The sequence below is a fragment of the Phascolarctos cinereus genome, unplaced genomic scaffold (assembly GCF_003287225.1).
Source record: "Phascolarctos cinereus isolate Bilbo 61053 unplaced genomic scaffold, phaCin_HiC Scaffold_9;HRSCAF=440, whole genome shotgun sequence".
Taxonomy (NCBI): domain Eukaryota; kingdom Metazoa; phylum Chordata; class Mammalia; order Diprotodontia; family Phascolarctidae; genus Phascolarctos; species Phascolarctos cinereus.
Genome location: NW_027556402.1, coordinates 156,741,236 through 156,764,276, shown reverse-complemented (window position 1 = coordinate 156,764,276; position 23,041 = coordinate 156,741,236). Strand labels below are relative to the sequence as shown.

At 39.0% G+C, this 23,041-nt stretch overlaps 1 protein-coding gene across 1 annotated transcript in view; it reads left to right on the top strand.

The window, feature by feature from the left end:
* The window catches only part of RHOH (ras homolog family member H), an 83,139-nt gene extending 70,847 nt beyond the window's left edge, over window positions 1-12,292 (top strand). The window contains exons 4-5 of the transcript XR_013484219.1: window positions 4,361-4,466; window positions 10,547-12,292. The gene's annotated coding sequence lies outside the window, so the exon portion shown is untranslated. The remainder of the gene's footprint in view (window positions 1-4,360; window positions 4,467-10,546) is intronic.
* The last annotated feature ends 10,749 nt before the right edge of the window (window positions 12,293-23,041 follow it).

Below are 23,041 nucleotides of genomic sequence, written 5' to 3'. Positions count from 1 at the left end.
GTTTAATTATGGAAAATAACAATTTTTAATATTTTCCTAACATCATTCCTCAGCATGTAAGTATCAAATTGGTATATCTTTGGATTGTATTGTGTTAGAATGTATGTTTTAAAAAATTGCTGTTATCTCCTTCTTTTACAGAAACATAAGTGTTTATTTGCAGCAAGTAAAGACAAAAGCCCTTTAATAATATTTCTCAACCATCACTACTGTATGTGTGTGAACAACAATTTTTTAAATTCAGCACAAACAGATGTAATTTCATAAACTAAAGCTAGTATTTATTTAGAAGTTATGAGTAATATTTATCTATATTTTAGGACAAAAATATTTTTTGGTTATGGATAAGTGGCTAAATTTAGACAGAAGAGGTTAAAATACTGATGATAACATGGCAGTCTTCACTACCAGGTTGTACAACTAAATTGACAAGAAAAAGAAAATATGTCTAAAAATTTTTGGACTATGGATTTATGTCTAATAATGTTGATGGTGTGGAAAAACATCTTTGCTTAATTTGTAATGATGTTTTGGCTGCCGAGAGCATGAAAAGGGCCAAACTAAAACAACACCTTAATACCAAGTATGCAGTGTGCTGCAATAAACCAAAGGAATAATTTGAATGACTTTTAAAATCCTCAAATAAAGAAAAACAACATTTTGAGAAATTTGTTACTGTAAATGAAAGTATTTACTTGCAGCTTATGAAACTTTTTATTCAATTGCAAAAACTAAAAAGCCCTATGTGATAGGAGAAGATCTCATGTTACCTGATGCTATTAAAATGGCAGAAATAGTTCATGGGAAAAAGTATGGGAATGAAATTCATAAAATTCCTGTATCAAATAATAATGTTTCCAAAAGAATTTCTGAAATTAGTAATGACCAATTCCAACAGCTTATTACTAGGCTTAAGGGTAGCCCAAAGTTTGCAATTCAGTTAGGTGGAACAACTGATATTTGTAATATGACACAGTTGTTACTTTATGTAGGGTGTGTTTATGAAGGAAGCATATGTGAGGAATTATTGTTTTGTCATCCTTTAGAAGGCATACAAGATGGGAAGATACATATCTTAAAGTCAATGAATTTTTCACAAATGAAGGTTTACAATGGAAAAAAGTTCTGGAGCAATGACGGGAGAGAATGTTGGATTTGTAGCAAAAGCTGAAGCTAGTGGCAATGAATATATCACTTTTAGTCATTGCATGATCCATTGGGAGGCACTCATAGCTAAAAAAAATATCATCAGTTAGGTGTTTTGCTTCGTGATACTATCATTAAAAGCTGTGCCTTTAACAGTTGTTTGTTTTCAAACCTTTAGAAAGGCATGGAGTCTGAATACAAAATCTTATTACTACATACAGAGGTAAGGTGGCTCTCAAAAGGTCCAAGATTAAATAGATAATTGAAAGATGAAGTTATATTTTTGGCTGATTTTATAATTTTTTTCATAATGACTTATGGCTTTCAAAAGTGTGTTATTTGTTGGATATTTTTGAAAAACTTCAATGATTTAAACATGTTGCTTCAAGAGAAAATTTGTGACATTTATGTTAAAAGATAAAATTGAAAATTTTACTAAAAAAGTTAACATATGGAAGAATAGGGTGGAAAATGATTCTTTAGAGAAGCCTCTTTGATTGGCTCCGTAGCTGGAACCAGTAGTGAATTGAGTTCAGAGGGTAGTAATCTACCAGAGTCAGTCCTCTTGATCTAATTTCTTTCCTTGATTTGGCATCATTCTGGTAAGAGAAGAATATCATTTGTTATAATGTATGTCCTGATTTTTTTGTTTAGAAAATATTACCATAGGAACAGAGGAACAGGAGTCACAAAAAGAAGTAACTTTGTTACTCTTTGTATAACCTTCTTTATGTCTTTGTAAGAGCCACAAATAAGAATTCTTGTGCACAGGGTAAATTCAATTGGGGGAGTGATATGTGGGCCAGAGAACAGATCATCCCCTGGAGAAGAGGTGGCGCATCCTCCAGAGAGTTCTGTCTCTCCCCTTTTGACATACGTAATGATCCCTGAGACCCCAACCTTTGAGATAAAGTGAGGGCAGGAAGCAAAAACAAGGGGATTCTGGGAAGTTAGCCTGGGAGAAAGAGGACCAATAGCACTGGACCTCAGTGGTGGTGACCTAAGGTGGGTAAGGGAGCAATCGTTGGGCCAAGACAACTTCAGGAAGGAAGCATGCCCTTCCATGTTAGCATTGTGGGGCAGTGCCCTAGTTACACCATCTTAGTTATAGCTCTAGTCTTAGTTTCCTAATCTGTAAAATAAGGAAAATATCTGTCCTACTTACCTCATAGGATTATTGGTCAATTTGATCATTTGATTATTATCAAATGAGATAATGCACGTAAAAGCCCTTTGAAAAATACCAAGTACTCTATATATGTAGAATGGATGGGCTAGGGTCAAGTATCCCAGAGAAGGCTGGAATGGGGGATTACCTGTTCTTTGGGGAGTCTGAAAGGTTGAAATGAGAAAAGATGAAAGAAAAAGGAGGCGATGGCCTGTTACCCCCAGGAAACTCTGCTCAGTGACCTCCTTGAATCACTGTGATCATGGTTAACTGTGGCGAGTTATCTGGTGTGCTCCAAGAGGATAATCTGCCCCAGAGAACGTTCCATTGTAGAGAAAGCAAAGGGAGCCATGATTATTTAAATACTACCATCTTATGTTTCATTAGCACCTCTAGGGAAATAGTTATTCAAAAGTTCCTAGAGTTTCATTGTGGAAGAGAACTAGTGAATGTGCTTGGTTTATTCCAAGCAAGAAAAACATGTGTCTGGTCCATAGGCTGTACATTTCCTTTAGGAGCAAACACAAACTGAATAATACTTTTAGCCTGTTATTATGGAGATGTCCTGATAAATAAGTAATGGCTGTTGTTTGGGTTCAGTCCTTCCATTTTTTTCTGAATCCATTGGCACAGTGGGGTCAAACTCAAATGAAAAGGGGGCCATAAACCCTTTATCTCTGACAGCAGTTTACTGAATGTCGATAGATGCAAAAGTTTTATTTATTGTTGCAAGGCTTATCCCTTTGGGGTAGCCTCCTGACCTGGCTTTTTAGCAGACTTTAGAAGTATAGCTACTCAAAAGCATCAAAAATGTTGTCGGCATTGGGGGAGAGGGGAAAGGTCCCTGTTTTATCCTAAGGAAGAAGACATTTGTCCTGACCCCTTGTTCTTTTTTTCCCAAACATTCCTTTACGAGGAATTGCAAAATGAAAAATATTCCTAGCCCTTCTTCAGAGGATCACAAATTTAGAACTAGAAGCCACCTAGTCCAATACCTCCCACTCCCCATTTTATAGAAAAGGAAAACTGAGGCCCAAAGTGGTTAAGTGATTTGCCCAAGGTCACACAGGTAGTCAGTGGCAAAGATGGGATTTGAACTCAGGTTCTCTGAGTTTAAAAAAAATCCAGTACTGTTCTGCTCTTACAGAGTTGCTCTTAAAAAAGTAATACAATAATTGGAAAACACACTGTAAAAAGGAGGCAGCTAGGTAGCACAGTGAATAGAGCACCAGGCCTGGAGTCAGGAAGACCTGAGTTCAAATTTGTCATCAGACACTTAGTAGCTGTGTGACCTGGGCAAGTCACTTAACCCTGTTTGCCTCAGTTTCCTCATCTCTAAAATGAGCTGAAGAAGGAAATGGCAAACTACTCACTACAGCATCTTTGCCAAGAAAGCCCCAAATGTGGTTCATGAAGAGTTTGCCACGACTGAAAACGACTGAACTACAAGAGGATTCTAAGACTATAGACTAGCCAAGAAAATAATGGGTAGGGTATGACAGTGATGACTATCAGGGAACTGTCACTTCCTCAATCTGCTCCCCACTTGAGTTTCATTTTCTGAACCTTCCTTGGGTCTATTTGAGCTAAGATGAGGGATTCTGATAAAGGTTGCGTCACTGCTTGTGGCCAGAAGAAAGGTGATGCCATCTCCCGGATCTTCTTATCATTTTGGGAAATCCCTAATTATTATGGCATTGTTAAGGGTGGCAAAAACCATGATGGCTGCTCAGAGAGATAATGGATTTCACTATTTGCTTGTGGTCCCCTTCTCCCCCTGGCCAGTGAGATATGGGCTGTTGGGGTAAAAGGAAAGGGCTGGGTATTTTTTTTCTTAGCTTACATCATGCAGTTACTGTACAACAACATGGCTGGCCCTTGGTAGTTCATATGAGCAAAATTTGGGGTTTGGGCTAAGGGAACTCCAAGATCTTTTCCAAAGTTAGCATTCAATAGCAACTCATTTATACGGCACTTTAAGGATTTGTCACTTAAGATTTTAATTTTTATTCATATCTTTTGTTTTTATATCACCCTTATTTCCAGATGTATCCCCTACCCAATGAATCTCTAAGTAACAAGAAACAAAAAGAGAGAGTGAAGCAAAGCATTTCAACAAAACAGACATCACATCAGCTGAGTCTGACAGCATGTAAGTGTTCAACACTTCTATTGCCCCCAATGTAACAAAGAAGGGAGAGAGGTACATTCTCCCGCATCTTCTTCAGAGACAAACCTGAGTGTTATAATTTCACAGCCTTCAGTTTTTCTTCTTCTTTTTCATTTTTTCCATTTCCATTTTAGTCCTTGCATATGTTGTTTTCCTAGTTCTCCTTATTTCACTGAACCAGTTCATAAAAGTCTTCTCAGGCTTCTTTGTATTTTTCATATTCATAATTTCTTAAGAAATTATGTGCCTTAAGGCACAGTACAGTCATATACCACAATCTGCTTAAACTGTTCTCTAATTGATGAACAACTCCTTTATTCTCAGCTTTTTGCTATTGCACAAAAGTACCATATAACTATTGCATCATACAGGGGGATAATTTTTTTTTGTCTTTGGGGATATATATCTAGCAATGCGATCTCTGGGCCAACGGGTATGAACATTTTCATTAGTTTTTTTAGCATAATTTCAAATTACTTTACAGAATAATTGGACCAATCCACAGTCCCATCTGCAACATAAAAATGTCTTATCCTTCTACAATCTCTCCACTGCTGACTCTTCCTTTTTTTACTCATCTTTGTCAATTTGTTGGGTATGAAGTAAAACTTCAGAGTTCTTTTGATTTATATTAATCTTTTTTTTAGCAATCTGGATCACTCTTTTATAGTGTTATAACACTCTTTATAAAACTTGTAATTCTTTGAGAACTGTTTGCTCTTATCTTTTGATCACTTACCTGTTAGAAAATAGCTTTTCCCCCTCATATTTGTGTTAATTCCTTATCTATCTTGGATATTAGACCTCTATCTGATGCAAAAAAATTTTCCCCCACTTGACCACCTCTCTTCTTATCCTAGTTGCTCTGATTTTGTTAATGTAAAAAAGCCTTTCAATTTCATGTAATCAAAATTATCCATTTATATTTTATGATTCTCTCTATCCCTTGTTTTTTAGGTTAAGAACTTTTCCTATAGACATAATTGTGAAAGGTACCTGATCTGGTTCTCTTCTAATTTTCTTATGGTGTGACCTTTAATATTCAGGTCATGTGTCCATTTTGAGCTTATTGTGGTATAAGGTGTAATATACTGGTCTAACCAGAGGTTCTTAATTTTTTCTTTTTGTATTATAAACCCTTTTGAAAGTCTGGTGATGCCTAAGAACTGTTTCTTAAAATAATGTTTTAAGTGCAAAAAATACAAAAGAAACCAATTATATTGAAATATAGCTATCCACATTTAAAAATTCATAAACCCTTTGAAATAATGGACCTCTTGAAGGCCTGTGTTAAGAACTTCTGATCTAAATCTAGTTCCTGCCAAATTGCTTTCCAGTTTTCCTAGCAGTTTTTGTCAGACAAGGAGATCTTCTCTAAGTATTCTGTGTTCTTTGGTTCATCAAATAGTAGTTTGAATTCAGTTCTTCCTAATTCTTCCTTATTTAATCTGTTTCACTAATCTATTATCTATTTTTAGCTACTACCAAATAGCTTTCATAATTACTGCTTTATAGCATAATTTGAGGTCCAAGAGTCCTATCCCTCTTCCATTCCTCATTTTTTCATCATTTCCCTCAAGATTCTAAACCTTTGGCTCTTCCACATAAAATAGTTATTATTTTGTGTCACTCTGTAAAGTATCTCCTTGGCAGTTGGATTGCCCAACTCTTCATGACTCTGTTTGGGGTTTTCTTGGCAAAGATACTGGAGTGCTTTGTTTTTTCCTTTTCCAGCTCATTTTACAGATGAGGAAACTGAGGCAAACAGGGTGAAATGACTTGCCCAGCATTATACAGCTTTAATAAATGTCTAGGGCCAGATTTGGATTCCCAAAGATGAATATTGATGATTTCAGGTCTGGTACTTCCTTCGCTGTGCCACCTAGATGCTCAGTAATTAGACTAGGATCTCATTATGTCCAGAAAGACCGGAGTTTGGATTCTGCTTCAAACACATGCTATACGTGTGATCCAGGAAGAAGCACTTAGCCTTTTTTCAGGATAAGTTTCTACATCAGTAAAATGGGGGGTAGTAATAGCACCTATCTCACTGGGTCATGTGAGGATCAGATAAGATAATATGCACGTAGCTCTTTGCAAATTCTAAAGTGTTACATAAATGTTATCTATTATTACTGTAATAGAGTTCTGGAATAATTGCATAAGGATTCTAGTGATGTCTCCCCATGTGAAGGCACTGGGGACCCTGCTTCCTGTGTCTAGGAGAGACATGATAACATAGAATGGAAATGAGAGACTGTGAAGAGGTCATAGACATTCTCTAATTGTTTCCAGTCAGCTAACTATGGCTTGGTTTGTAGACACATTAAAAAAGGCTTGTTAACTTCAACCACTGCGTTTTTGCCTCAGCTCTCAGGGGGGCTCAGTGACTTCTTTGTTCATAGCAGCCAGTGAAGGTAGTATAGCCTACCATATTGAGTTCAAAAGGTTTAGAGGGAATCTCAGCATCCTGACTTTCCAATGTTTGGGTTTGAAGCCAGTACAACATCAATGTCTCTAAGTGTAAGAAGTGAACATTGGGAGTGACCATTGGAACTCCAGCCCAGTAGTATCTTGGACAAGAACTTATTGGATGTGAATGCAGTGGGGCTGATGCTATCTATGTAAGAACTGAATTAAGTTGAGCCTTCTCTCCCCAGAGACTAAAGTAAGGGAAAGCATGCCTCTGATGTATTGGAGAAACTGTTTGCACTTTATTCCTGTTATAGATTTGAAGTAAATATAAATATAAATAGCAAAAGCTAATTGATGTTAAGTGGTTAAAAGGAACTGGGGCATTAGTTCCTGGCCCCTAATAATGGTTGTTGTTGTTGTTGGTGGTGGTGGTGGTGGGTAGGAGTACATAGCTGGTGGTTTGAGCCAATGGCAGTAGAGAAAAGATATCCTCCAACCCCTCAGCCTAAAACCTGAGGGGGAGATGTAGCCTGTCTGGCTCTTGGAGAGGGAGCAAGACCAATAAATGGAGAATGGCAAACTTTTCAAATTTGAGTGGACAATGTGCCCAGAGTACTGCTAATAGCGTTTTCCTAAATGGAGGTTCTGAGGAGCTTGCTTCCTGCTTCTAAGAGAGTCTTGCCGATATTTAATGAAAGTGCTTTGGAGAGACTGTGGAGCATGCGTGGACATTAATCTAGGTAGTAACATTTAAAAATATATATTGTCATGGTCCAGTTGTGGACAAGTATTATCTTCTCAGAGACTGACATTTTGTAGTTACTTTGAGTGGGATTGCCCTTTCTACTATCTTTTCCTGGAACTCGTCACTATAAAGAATGTTTATTTTTGTTGGTTTATTTTGTATTTTGCTACTTTACTGAAATCAGTATCTCAATTGATTTCTTTGCTGATTCTCTTGGCTTTCCTAAGTAAAACATCATGTCACCAGCAAACAGAGATAATTTTATGTCTTTTTTTTACTCATGTTTATGCCTTTAATTTCTTTTTCTTATCTTACTACTAATGCAAGAATTTCTGGAACTATATCAAATAATGAGGGAAACACAAGCAACCCTTTTTGCTCCTGTATTTTTTGGTGAAAGTTTCTCATGTTTCTCTTGTGCAAATAATGCTAGACTTTGGTTTTATACATACACTTTTTTTCTCATAATAAAAATGACCTTTCTACAACTATGCTTTTTAGCTGTTTAAATGAGTTTTATACCTTTTTTTCAAAGGTTTTTTTCCCCACATCTATTGACATAATCATTTATGTTAATATCTCTCACATGTTAGACCATGAAATAATGGAAAAAAATAAGAACAAAGGGGGAATCTTACTCCTAGACCTCATTCTAGTTAGCAATTCATATTGAATAATTAGTGGGGATATATTGTCATAATCATTTGCCAGGATTTCATTTAATATTTTTGAATTTATATTCATTAATGATGTTGGTCTGTAATTATTTTTCATTGCTTCATATTTTTCTGGTTTAGATATTAGGACAATATTTGTCACAAAAAAGGAGTTTGTAGAGTTTTCTTTTTCCAGTTTTCAAGAAGAATTTGTGCAGTATGGATCTTAATTGTTCTTCAAACATTTGATAAAATACACTTGAAAATCCTTCTGAACCAGGATTTCTCCCCTCTTCCCCAAGTCCCTTTGGCAGTTCCTTCACAGGTGATTGAATTTTGTTTTCTGAGATTAGAGAACTTTAAGGTTTATAAGACTTTTCCTCACAAACTTCTCAGTAGACCATAAACTCCCTGAGGGTAGGGATTTTCTTTTTTGTCTTTGAATCTTCAGTAACTAGCATGGTTCCTGATGCCTAACACATAAGAATTGATTATTGAATTGAATTAATCCTGTGAGGTATGTACTATAAATATCATCCCTATTTTATAAAGAAGAAAATTGAAGTCCAAGGAAGCTAAATGATTTGCCCATTGTCATGCACTAATGAGTGTCAGATGTGGTGACAAGATGGCAGCACTTGAAACTGATAGAACTTGCTGCTAGCCACACATTGCTTCCTGCTCAGTGAGAGGAGAAAGAAACGAAAGGGAGACAAAGTCTTGACCCCTCACTGCAGCCAAAGTGGCCAGTAATTGTTTAAGATTTTTACCTTCTGAGTGGGTTTCACCTCCTCTTGCTTTCTATGTCCTGGGTCTGATTATAAACAACAAAAACTTAGGCTATCAAATTTTTGTCTGCTATGATTAATGATGGTCATGGGTAGAGATAGAGGAAGATGGTCTGAACTTTGTGGAGAGACAGAACACATATCCCATGAGCTAGAGAGGCATACTAAAAGCATGCCCCTAGAAAAGTACAAGTTCCCCAATAAACAGGAGAGCCTATAAACAGAGTGGTACACTTTCCTATGCACATCTGCAGGCCTAGAGGCAACATCTGTCATGTTTATGACTGGAAATGCCAGATCTTATACAGACCTCTGAGGAAAGCATTGTTCACTGGTGGGGATTGTCAGTTATTGCAAGCCCTCATTTGAGTTTTATTGTTTTATTTGGCCTTAAAATAACTTTATTCTGGAAAGCAGACTGACAGAAACTAGGTCTAACTGACATAAGTCCTCAAAGCTGACATAAGCTGAGCCTGGGCAGAACCAAACTTCTGTGGGGTAGAATGGGGCTGCTTGGAAGTAGCTTTGCTATGTACAGTTATGCAACACGTTGGGATATCTACCGCTTTACTTCATTAGAGATATCTATTAGAGCTAGAGAATCTATGGAGTGCTCTTGTGAAGTTTCCTATTAAAACCTTCCAAGTGGCTCATGGGATCACAAAGTTAGAGCCGGAAGAGGTGTTTGAGGTCATCTACTTCAACTCTCAATTTACAGATGATGAAACTGGACCCACAGAGGTTAAGCAATTTGACACAGTCATACAAATAGTAAGTAGTAGAGGCAGGGTTTTAACCTGGGCCCTCTTACTCCAAATTCAGTGCTCTTTCTACTATTCAGATAAAGCCCATTAGAAGAGCAGAAAATATCATAGAGGCCTAGTGATGACATCTGCCATATTGTCTATGACTGGAAGTGCCAGATGTTATACAGGCCTCTCGGAACATTGTGCACTGGTGTGTATTATTATCTTTTGCAGGCCTTCATTTGAGTTTCATGTTTTACTTGACTGGAAAAATAACTTTATTCTAGAAAGACAGAAACAAGGTATAGACCTACATTTCACACTTTATAACAAGATCCGAATAGGTACATGATTTAGACCAGAAAGGTGATATCATGAACAAATCAGGGGACCATGGAAAAAATGTTTATCAGATCTATGGATAAGGAAAGAGTTCATAACCAAACAGCCTCAGTTTCCTCATCTGTAAAATGAATTGGAGAAGTAAATGGCAAACAATGCCAGTATCTTTGCCAAGAAAATCCTAAATGGGGTCATGAAGAGTTGTACCTGAAGCTTGAATGACAACAATAACAATCTCCAAACAGAGAGTGGATGGACTCAGAGTGCAGAATGAAGCAAGTCTTTTTTTGACATGGTTAATGTGGGATTATGTTTTGCTTGACTATGCATATTTGTAATGGGTTTTACTTTTTTTGTTTTCTCATTCCAGACGGAGGAAGGAGAGAGAATTTGGTGCTGAAAGTATAATAAAATAGAATCTAAAAAAAAAAGAAAGAAAATGTGTTCATTCTTAAGGAAAATGAGCCAGATATTTTTAAGGGAGTCAGTGACCACATCTAGAGTCATATAAATAGAAATTCCTAGATTATCAGAGTGGGGGCAGCTAGAAAGGGAAGGAAAAGTCCCCATAGCATTCCCAGGCCTTTCTAGTTAGGAGAAATTTATGACACTAAGGTTAGAATACAAAGTTCTATGTAGATTTTGGAAAGATGAAAGATATAAGTGAAATGCTTTCCCCCTACGAATATCCCAGTTCTCTTCTTACCTCTTCTCAATCACCTAAACTCCCAAACTCCCATACAGTACTATTATACAGTAAGACATGATAAAAGGGATGGTTTTAGAGAAACCTGGGAAGACTTATATGAACTGATAAAGAGTGAAGTGAGCAGAAACAGGGAAATAATTTATGTAACAAAAACATTGCAAAGACAACCAACTTAGAAAGACTTGAAAACTCCAATCAATGTAACAGCCAGCCACAATTCCAGAAAACAAATAATAAAGTATCGTACCCACTTCCTGACAAAGACGCAGAATGACACATACCTCTTCAGACACGGCCAATGTAAGAATTTATTTTGTTTAACTGTTTATATTTTTAACAATAATTTTTTTTCCCCAATGGGGGAGGTGGTGAAAGGGAACAAAAATAAATGCTTTTTAATTGGAAAAAAATATTTGAAGGTGAGGGCATGCACAATACCTGTCTCTTTCCCCTACTGGATTCAAGTTATAGTGGAAAGAGAATGGGGTTTTGAGTCAGATGACCTGGATTCCAGTTCTGCTCTGCTTCTTAATACCTGTATAATCTTAGGGGGGGTCATTTAACCTCTCTTTGTCTCCATTTCCTCAACTATAAAATGGGGTTAATAATAGCACCTACCTCCCAGGATTGTTGTGAGATTCAAGTGAGATAATAATTGTAAATTGCTTAGCACAGTGCCTGGCACATAGTAAGCGCTATAAAAATGTTAGCTATTATTGTTATGATTATCTTAGGCAAGTCACATAAACTCTCACATGCAGTTTACTAATTTGGGCAGTATAGTACAATGGAGGGAACAGCTAGGTGGCACAGTGGATAGAGCGTTGGGCTTGGAATCAGGAACACTCGTCTTCTTGGGTTCAAATCCAGCCTCAGATACTTCTAACTGTGTGACCCTGGGCAAGTCACTTAACCCTGCTTGCCTTAGTTCCTCATCTGTAAAATGAGCTCAAGAAGGAAATAACAAAACTACTCTAATATCTTTGCCAAAAAAACACCAAATGGAGTCACAAAGAGTTGAACAGGATTAAAATGGCTGAACAACAACAACAAAGGTACAATGGGGAAAAATGCTAAATTTGGAAGACTTGGGTTGAAATCCTGACTCTCCTGCTTACTGTGCAACATTGGACAATTTCCTTTTGGGGGACTCAGTTTCCTTATTTGTAATATGAAGGGGTTGGGGTATATGACCTCTAATTCTAAATTTTTGATCCCTTGTGCTAGAACAAGATGATCTCAAAGCTTTCTTTCAGATTTCTATTTCATAGCTAGGACTGGGAATGTGATGTCTAAGAGTGTTTTCACTTTAACAGTCTAGTACCATAACAAAACAACGTGAAGATCTCATGAAGTCAATTATAGAGAGAGTTTACTCATACTGCAATAAAGGACAAGTTGCACTCATCTCATGGCCTCTTTTGCATCCAGAATTCACACTGGTGTCGTGTATCTCCGGTTCAGTACTGTGGGCATTGCCCAAATAACTTAGGAGTTGTTCACATCGGCCCCAAATCTAAGTGTGTGGTTTAACCCTCCTGCACATGGAGCTGATTGGTGAATGTGCCAAACTACAGCAAACTGAGCCATCTTAACCACAGAGAAGTGTTTTGTTTCTCTACCGGATACACCTGTCAGAAAAGCAGGGTGCACCCAAGCAGCACACATACCAATGGTTTTACTCTTTAAAAGATTGCTCCCACTAGATAAACCAGAGCTCTTTTCACTTCCCTCGTACATGCACTGAATACACTCTGTGTGTCTCTAAACCAATGGAACCATTATGCATTTTGAGGGCAACAAAAACACCAGCACTTTTCCATCCAAATGAATGTTGCCCCTTTCAAAGTTGTCACCCTGGGACACTAAATATTTATTTCAACGATTCAGTCATCACTCAAAATATTTTTAGAACTTTGCTGTTGGCAATGCTTTCTAAGCTAATTTGCAAGCCATGCCAGAGAATCCCAGACTTCGAGTTCTAGTTCAGTTCTCTACCTTTCAACAGGTAAAGAAGCCATCTCATGTGATGGAAAGAATTGGAGTCAGTAAATTACAGTTCATAGGTTTAGAGTTGGGAAGGACTTCCAAGATCATCAAGTCCTCATTTTACAGATGAGGAAACTAAGTCCCAGAGAGATTAAATGGCTTGCTCAACATCATGCAGACAGTTGAGTTGGGACTCAAGTGCAGGTCTCCTGACTCAAAGTCCAGCCCCCTTTTCCACCATAATATATTGTCACCTGCAGGTTTAGATTCTGGATTTGACACTGTGTGACCCTGAGCAAGTAATATCACAGGTTCCTCATCTATAAAATAAGAATGATAATGATATTTGCATTACCCACCATATGAGACAGATAATGCGAATTGCAGAAGTCAATCTGTAAACATGCAATAAATATAGACAGGGAGCATGTGAGTGAGAGATAGTCCCATTATTTTGTGGTCATTACTCTCTACCCTGCTCCCCAATCCACCCCTACCACCAACAATAGCATTCTCCAGTTTGCTCTATTGTCATTCACCAGACTTGGGTCTGAATGATTTTGAGCTGTTCCAAAAATTAAATCTGTCCTTAAAAAAAAAAAGCCTTACCACTCTTGAGAATTTTCAAAAGAATGTGCCCCATGAGAGAGGATTATACTGGGAGAAGGAGAAAGGGAGAGGTAGAATGGGGTAAATTATCTCACATGAAACAGATAAGAAAAGGCTTTTACAATGGAGAGGAAATGGGAGAAGGTGAGAGGGAATGAGTGAATATTATTCTCATAGGATTTGGCTTAAGGAGGGAATAACAAACACAATGGGGTATGGAAATCCATCTTACCCTACAGGAAAATAAGTGGGGAAGGGGACAAGAGAGCTGGGGCTTGATAGAGGGGAGGGCAGATAGGGGAGGGGATAATCAGAAGCAAACACTTCTGAGGAGGGACAAAGTCAAAAGAGAGAATAGAATAAATGGGGGGGTAGGATAGGATGAAGGGAAATATGCTTAGTTTTTTCACAATATGACTACTATGGAAGTGTTTTGCATGACTACACATCTATAACCTGTACGGAGATGCTTGCCTTTTCAATGAGGGTGGGTGGGGAGGGGAGGAAGAGAGAAAATTTGTAACCCAAAGTTTTAAAAACACATGTTAAAAATAAAAAAAAAATTAAAAAAAAAGGCCTACAGTCTAAAGCAGGGTGGGGAGGTTGATAAGAAAACAAATCATGTAGGACAAATGTATGGAGTTCAAATAAAGTGCTATGTGAGGCCTGAAGGATGAAATATCTTGACCAAATGGGAATGATAGGGGCAGGGCCCAAGCCAAGATCTTCACCCTTTGCCCCAAAGGGAATCTGACTCACAGGCCCCAGACCCTCATCTCCCTTGAAAGCCCTAGCTTACCTTTAGATCTTATTCAGATGCACCTTCAACCCTTGCCCTGAATAGAATCTGGTTCCTGTTTGTCTACAGGACCTAGGAAAACCCTTGAACCTTCAAATTTCCTAATCAACTCCCCTTATCTCCCTTTGAAAGCCTTAGGCTCCCTTTTGTCTACAGGCTACAGAAAGGCCTTCCTTTATCTCCTTTTGAAAGTCCTAGCCCCACCTTGATTTTGTGCAGATGCCTTTCAAACTTCTGCCTTCCTGTTCCCTCCATTATCTATTGCATTGTCTATTCAATCTCTCTGACCTCCCCAATTAGAATTCTTACCTAGACCCTTTCCCCAACCCCCTTCTCTGGCCACCCAATGTTAACTTTAGTATTTAAGATCCACCTTGGCTCTCATTCAGATGCTGAGAATCTCAGGCCCACAAGGCTGAGAACCTCTCATGCCCGCTCATCTTTATAGGCGTCACCTGGCTGAGAATCTCTCGCCCCAAAGGCTGAGCCTTTCTCATGCCCGCCTGTCCTTATGGGCGTCACCTGGCCTCTGTGATTTATCACTAATAAACTTTTCCTCTGGCTGAAGAAGATTTGAGTTGAATTCATTCAGCAGGGCCCGGTACCACGATTTTGGGGTCCCAGCACCCCAAAACCCCTAGACCTCTTCAGGAAGACCTTAGAAGACTTTCTGGGTTATTTGGCATTTGAGCTGAACTTTAAAGGGTAGGTAGAATTTCAATTTGTGAAGGAGATGAAAGGGTATTCCAGGCAGCATGTGGGCCCAGGCATAGAAGCAGATCAGATGGGATGGAGATGGGGATGGAAAACTCGTGGTCCAATCTGGAGGCAGCTCCAAACAGACTATGTTGAGGGAATTAGCATCAGGCTAAGGTAGGGTAACATTGTATTGTTGAGGTTATTTTCTTAGAAATCTTGCACAGGAGGAACAACCCAAGGTGCTATATAGATCTCTTGTCCTTTTTGTATCTAAAGGGTTTTAATAGTCTACTTGAGCTCTTTGTTGTATCTCCTTTTCACTATATGACCTGACCATGTCTTTTCCTCATCATACAAACCTTTATATCACTTCTTCAAATAAAGTCATCACTGGAAATGAAACAAAACAGAAAAAGAGTGTGCCCCATTCTGTAATCCTAGGGCTCATGGTCTGATGAGGAAGATTTACAGGCCCAAGTTCATAGTATTTCTGTCCTTGGAAGCATCCTTAGGGGGCAAATGAATGGCTTGTGATTATGCCCCCAAATAGACAGAGAAAATTGTCTAACAATGAGTTAGGGGTTGGGATCCTAGCCCTGCACTGGGGAAGGTAATTTTCTTCTATGTGTCTCCCAGAGCTGTCTAGAACCCAAAGAGACACAGGAAAACATAAAGGACAAAATCAACCATGATGTTTATGAGAAACACAATTACATCAATAAGATGAAGCCTCTAGCAGAATAAAAGTGTATGCGTGCCCGAGCTGAAGAAAGGCAGGGGAGAAAGGATGAGGACCCCCAGTTGTCCACATTCATCTCCAGGCATGTTTTGTCTTCAGAACAGCTCGACCCCTTTAACTTTCACCTCTTCAGACTCTCAGAAGGAGGTCTAAGAAGGGGAAATTCTGATATTGCTTCTGCTGCTGCTGCCAAGGCCATGCCATTGCTCCATGTGTCTGGGGTACAGCCCCTGTCCCCTCCTCCACTTCCCGTGTTTGTTCTCCTATTTTTTTCTTGGGCTCTCCTTTTATTCTTGCCCCAGTCCCAAGTGATATGAGATTTCCTTGCCTCAGAAGATGAAGAAAAAATTCCAAATCCCAGAAGTCTATGCACACCAAGTCACTCTTCACCCCCTCTAGAGGAGGTGTGGAATTTTACATATCCTTATAAAATTAGCTGGGCCAGGCCTCTGTACATAGCATCAAATACACAATGTATATGACAAAAGACATGTGATTAACCCAGCATTCTAGGTAGTCACCTCAAAGCACCATGCACAGCAAATAGCAACAAAATATGCAATAAACATAGCGCACTGCAATGCATCCCTGACAGGTTTCTTCCCTGACTATAATTCTAAATTATGTGGAGGATACATTACATACACATTCATAGTGGTACACGCATGTTCATAAGACAAAAGAACATAAGCATAGTGATGTGACATAAAAAGTTGAAGAGACGTAATTTCTGGGTAGTTAACCATTTTATTAATTACGCTAGTAAATAATTAATAAGAGGGGTCAGTGGCCCTCTCAAATGCCAAAAGCTCCTCATGGAATCCACTCAACGCTCATATGCCCTTGGAAGGGTGAGTGTTCCCGAGGGTGGCAATCAACTCTTACTGGTTAACAATTAATGAGAAGAATGACTATTGTAGTGAGAGGTGGACCTATTCTAATGAGGGGCTGGAGCATGTCACTGATCACACTTGCTCCCAGACCACTCCCAGCCTTGGGCAATCTAGACAAAGAATCTACCCTTGACCAAGGTAGAATACAATGGGCTTTCCCACCTGGGTGGGGTCTGACTGAGATTGAGGAGAAAATCAATCCAATCTCATTATCGGCAATGTCTTTCAGATGCTGGTTTGACCTAGTAGAGAATAAGGAAATAGGAAGGGAAAAAACACTGGCTCTCCCCAGTACTTGGTTATTTAATGATCATTTCTCTCAACAATAAGAACTACAGTGAGCCTACTGGTTAACCAGATAGGCCAAAAAACATAGCACAAAAATATTATGAACAGAAGTATAAACAACAGGGGAATCTATGGTCATATCTAATGACTTTTTCAAACCCTTCCTAACCTTGCCCTTTCTGCTTTCTGTCTTTCTCCCTTCCACATATCCTTTGACCTAGTAACACTGGCCTCCCAGTTGTTCTGCGCACATGACATTCCATTGCTTGACTGAATTTTCACTGACTGTCCATCCCTGAAATTCTCTCCCATCTCTTCCCTGCTTCTTGGCTTTCCTGATTTCCTTCAAGTTGGGGGTAAAATCTCACCTTTTGCAGAAGGCCTTTCCTGATCCCCCTCAATGCTACTTTCTTTCCCTCTGTAATCATTGATGGGGGTGGGGCCCAAGCCAAGATCTTTGCCCTTTGCCCCAAAGGGAATCTGACTCACAGGCCCCAGACCCTCATCTCCCTTGAAAGCCCTAGCTTACCTTTAGATCTTATTCAGATGCACCTTCAACCCTTGCCCTGAATAGAATCTGGTTCCTGTTTGTCTACAGGACCTAGGAAAACCCTTAAACCTTCAAATTTCCTAATCAACTCCCCTTATCTCCCTTTGAAAGCCTTAGGCTCCCTCTTGTCTATAGGCCCGAGAAAGGCCTTCCTTTATCTCCTTTTGAAAGTCCTAGCCCCACCTTGATTTTGTGCAGATGCCTTTCAAACTTCTGCCTTCCTGTTCCCTCCATTATCTATTGCATTGTCTATTCAATCTCTCTGACCTCCTCAATTAGAGTTCTTACCTAGACCCATTTCCCAACCCCCTTCTCTGGCCACCCTGGGTTGCTTTAGTATTTAGGATCCACCTTGGCCCTCATTCAGAGGCTGAGAATCTCAAGCTCAAAAGGCTGAGAACTTCCCATGCCGGCTTGTCTTTACCAGCGTCACCCAGCTGAGAATCTCAGGCCCACAAGGCTGAGGACCTCTCATGCCCGCTCGTCTTTACAGGTGTCACTTGGTCAATGTGATTTATCACTAATAAACTTTTCCTCTGGCTGAAGAAGATTTGAGTTGAATTCATTCAGCAGGGCCGGGTACCACGATCTTGGGGTCCCAGCACCCCAAAAGTCGTAGACCTCTCCACCATCATCAATGTTCTTGAGGATGACAGCTTTGCACCCAGAATACCGCCCATCCAGGACCAGCACCACCTTCCCGGGTTTCATGAACTTGTCCATTTCAACACAAAGAGGGTTGCTCCTAGAGCCAAAAGCCAGTCACATCATTCTTGGTAGAATGGAGATATGTGTGTGCACATACATATATACACATATATTCATATACATATACACACACACTCTCTCTCTCTCTCTCTCTCTCTCTCTCTCTCCCTATATATATATATATATATATATACATATACATACATACATACACACACACATATATATATATATATATACATATACATACATACATACACACACACACACATATATATATATATATCCATGAAAAGTCATATGGTGGTTCCACAGAGAATTTTGTTCTGGTCTTTGTATCCTAATGCATTCATCAGAGTACAGCTAAAATGTCTAGGTTGTGGGTCTCCATGAAAGTGCTAAGTATTATTCTAGACTTCTCAATCCCAGCCTAAGCTCACATCTCTTTGGCCAACATACTTTCAAAGTCTCTACCTTGGTATGGATAGCTCTTGGTAGGAAGTCTATACACCAAGAAATATTTTTCCCACAGTGCTTCAGCAACTGTGGAGGCTTTCTGCTTTCTGGTTAGATATTCTTTTGCATATCTATTGAAGTGGTTCAGCACCATCAACATATGACTTATGTTATTGTAATCTCCTTCCAGAGATAGGAAGTCAACTCTGGAAACAAATTCCAAAGGTTTGTTAGTGCTTAATTTTCTCCAGATATGTGGGGTCAGTCACTTCTTCACACATGATGGATACATCTCATATTTCTTGATGACATCTGCACTCATTTTGGCCACTAAAATTTGTTTCCTGCTATCTGTAGGGTCCTTTCTAGCCTCATATGTTCAAAATCATCAAGTAGAATTTTCATGGCTAGAGTGTGGTATGCCAAGGATGGCACCAATTTCTTCTTGGTTCCTGATGTGGGATCAGTGACAGTCCAGTCTAGTACTCCCTTATATAGCAGTAACTTTGCCATTGTCTCAACAATAAAATGTCTTCAGGAGACCTGTACTTGAGGACCTTGCCATTATAGCTTCACCTCTTGGCTTGAATCAATTCATGCATCCCTTCAACAGCCGTCTGTTCTCTTCACCAGTCATTCAGGACAACAGAGGCATCACATATTCTGTTAGTACGCAATCTGGGGCAAGTTCCAGACTTTCAGCTGTACTACCATCTGCTTTCAGTCCAGGTCTCTGGTTGTTACATAGAGCTCTAACTCTTTCTTTAGTCATTATCACTGCTTCAGTGGCCTGTGGTCTTCTGGATAGTGCATCTACATCCACATGAGTCTTTAAAGCTTGGTCAATAGTGAATACTGAATTCATAGTTGGCTAGTACCACTACCCACCTCTGGTAAACAGCATTTAACTTGGAGCTCCTTATCAGATTTTAAACTACTTGAGGGTAGGGACTGTTTTTTTTTCTTTGTATCTCTAGCACTTAGCACTGTTCCTGGCACTTAATAAATGTTTGTTGACCCAACTTGACATTCAAAGTACACATTACATGGGCAGAATATGTCAGTGGATTATCTTCTGTTCAAATTTGCATCGTTGCTCTACATATATTTTATTTAAATTTCTCAGTGACAGTCCACTTTAAGGCTAGAAACTGCAGCCTGTAGATAGGGTAGGAAGTCTCACTGTTACTAAATCCCTACTGGCTAATACAACTAGTTTCCTAAGACCTTCAGTCTCTTGGTATAGTGATACTCCCAATCCCTCCAAGATGACATCTGTATGTAGGACAACAGGGTAACTTGCTGTCAGCTCCTGGAGGGTGCAATCTGTTTTTGCCTTTCTTTGTATTACAAGTTCTTAGTACAATGCCTGGCACAATGTAAGCACTTAATAAATGTTTGTTGTTGGTGGTGATGGTGGTGCACATGTGAGGCAGTTAACCACGTGTTTGAAAGCTTGTTCACACCTGTATGTCCATTGGTCCACAAAGGGCTTTGCTGGTTTCAAAACAACTTTGTGTTTCTGTCTTTCTGCTTCTGTACTTTTTCATATATGCTAGAATGAGATCATTCAGTGATTTAGCAATAGCAGTATGGTTTTTAGCAAAATTTTGATAGTAACCAACAAATCCAAGAAAAAGTTTTCAGATGTCAAAAGTTCTTTGGTCATACCAGGTCAGGAGTGCATCTATCTTATCCTGGTGGGTGCTTATACTCTGTTGTAATACAATGTGACTCCCATCCTTGCAGAGGCTCTATAAAACTGGCACTTGTCAATTGAAAGTTTCAGCCTATTTTTCTCAAGTAGATCCAATACTTACATATATTAGTCTCTCCCCATGTTCCTCCAGGGACTTCTCTGGAGGAGAACAAATGATGTCATAAAGATATACTAAGACTTGTGGAGCATTCACATCTCTGACTAATTTCTCCATCAGTCTTTGGAAGGCAACACATGCCCTTAAGATGTCTTGGGGCTTAGGTTAGAATCGGTAAAATTCAGATAGACAGATGAAAGTAGTCTTTTAACATCCTCTGCCATAGGAATTTGGTAATAACCACTGTACAGATACAACACACACACACACACACACACACACACAAATATGTACTGCTTAATAGACAATTTAAGGCAACTTGAACTCTTGGCATTGTGTATTGGTTCACTTTGGCCCTCTTGTCCATTATCTGGTAGCCTATGAGTATGAGTATACATGTATCTTCTCATTTTCTTTGGTGTCACCACCATGAGTGAAAAAGAGGGGCTAATAGACTCTGTGACAACAGTAGGTCTTGAGACATTCTCTAAGGCCAATCATAACAGACAAAAGGATTTTTCTAGATCTTTTTCAGGATAATTATGAATCAATAAGTTGAATGTAGTAAATAAGTAAATTTAACCTGTACATGGGAAAAGACAAGAGATCCATTCAAGAAACAATCAAGAGAACATTTTATGCAAAGATAGTCATGATAAAAGACAAAGATTCTAGGAACTTAGAAGCAGAAGAGATTAAGAAGAGTTGACAAGAATATGCAGAAGAATGATGCAAGAAAGATCTTAACATCACCAATAACCATAATGGTGTGGTTACTAATTTAGAACTAGCCATCCTGGAGAATGAAGTTAAGTGGACCTTAGGAAGCATTGCTAACTATAGGGCTAGTGAAGAGGACAGAATTCTTGCTGAGCTATTTAAAAACCTAAAAGATGATGCTGTTAAAGGGCTGCACTTAATATGCCAGCAAATTTGGAAAACTCAGCAGTGGCCACTGGATTGGAAAAGCTCAGTTTACTTCCCAGTCCTAAAAAAGGACAGTGCCAAAGAATGTTCAAAATTCTGAACAACTGCCCTGACTTCACATGCCAGCAAGGTTATGCTTAAGAGCCTGCAAGCTAGACTTCAGCAATATGTGAACCAAGAATTATCCAGAAGAGCAGGCTGGTTTTCAAAGAGGCCCAGGAACTAGAGACCAAATTGCCAACATTTCATTGGATTATGGAGAAAGTAAGGAAGCTTCAGGAAAACATCTACTTTTGCTTCATTGACTACACCAAAGCCTTTGACTGTGTGGATTACAAGAAAATATGGCAAGTTCTCAAAGAGATAGGACTACTAGATCATGTTACTTGTCTCCTGAGGAACCAGTATGCCAGCCAAGAAGCACCAGTTAGAACTGAGCATGAAACAACTGATTGGTTTAAGATTGGGAAAGGAATACAACAAGACTGTATATTGTCACCTTATTTATTTAGCTTACATGCAGAGTACATCATGTGAAATGCCAGGCTGGATGATCAAAAGCCAGAATTAAGGTTGCTGGGAGAAACAGCAACAATCTCAGATATGTAGATGATACTCCTCTGATGGCAGAAAGTGAAGAAGAATTAAGAATCCACTTGATAAGGGTAAAAGAGAAGAGCGTAAATATTGGCTTGAAGCTTAACACACACACACACACACAAAAGAAAAACAAACCGAAGATCATGACAACTGGCCCCATCACTTCCTGGCAAATAGAGGGAGAAGAAATAGAATCAGTGTCAGATTTTAGATTCTTGGGCTCAAAGATTGCTGCAGATGGCGACTGTAACCATTAAATTAAAAGACATGGCAAATCTGGACTTCATACTAAAAAGCAGAGACATCACCTTGCTGACAAAGGACCATATAGTCAAATTTACGGCTTTTCAAATAGCAATATATGGCTATGAGAGTTGGACTATAAGGAAAGCTGAGTAGTGCAGAATCAACACTTTTGAATTATAGTGTTGGGAGAAGACTTTTGAGAGTCCCTTGGACAGCAAGAAGATCAAATCAGTCAATACTTAAAGAAATTAATTCAGATTATTCATTAGAAGGTCAAATACTGAAGCTGAAGCTTAAATACTTTGACCATATAATGAGAAAACATGATTCAGTGGCAAAGCTCCTGATGTTGAGAAAGACTGAAGGCAAAAAGAGAAGGGGATGGCAGAGGATGAAATAGATAGTGTCATGGAAGCAACAAACGCTAACTTGGACAGACTTCAGGAGACAGTGGAGGATAGAAGGGCCTGGCATGCCATGGTCCATGGTGGCATGAAGAGTTGGACACAACTGAACAATAACAACAACAACAACGACAACAACAACAACAACAACAACAATAAATAGCTTTTTTCCCATACAACAGAAGTTAAGTCTGCCTCTTTGTCTTTTCCAAATATATGTCAATCTGTTGTGATCTCCATTTTCTTAGTCCTGTACTTTTTCAAGGAGACAGATGCTTTCCCTAATAATCACCTTTAGAAGCTTTCTTACAATCATCTGATTCAATTTCTGCATCCTTAGAGAAATTGTTCCATCTTATGTCTTTTTTCCATGTTTTGGTATACACTCTTGAAACAGTTGCCTACAGGGCTTCTTAGTGAGTATCCTTCTGG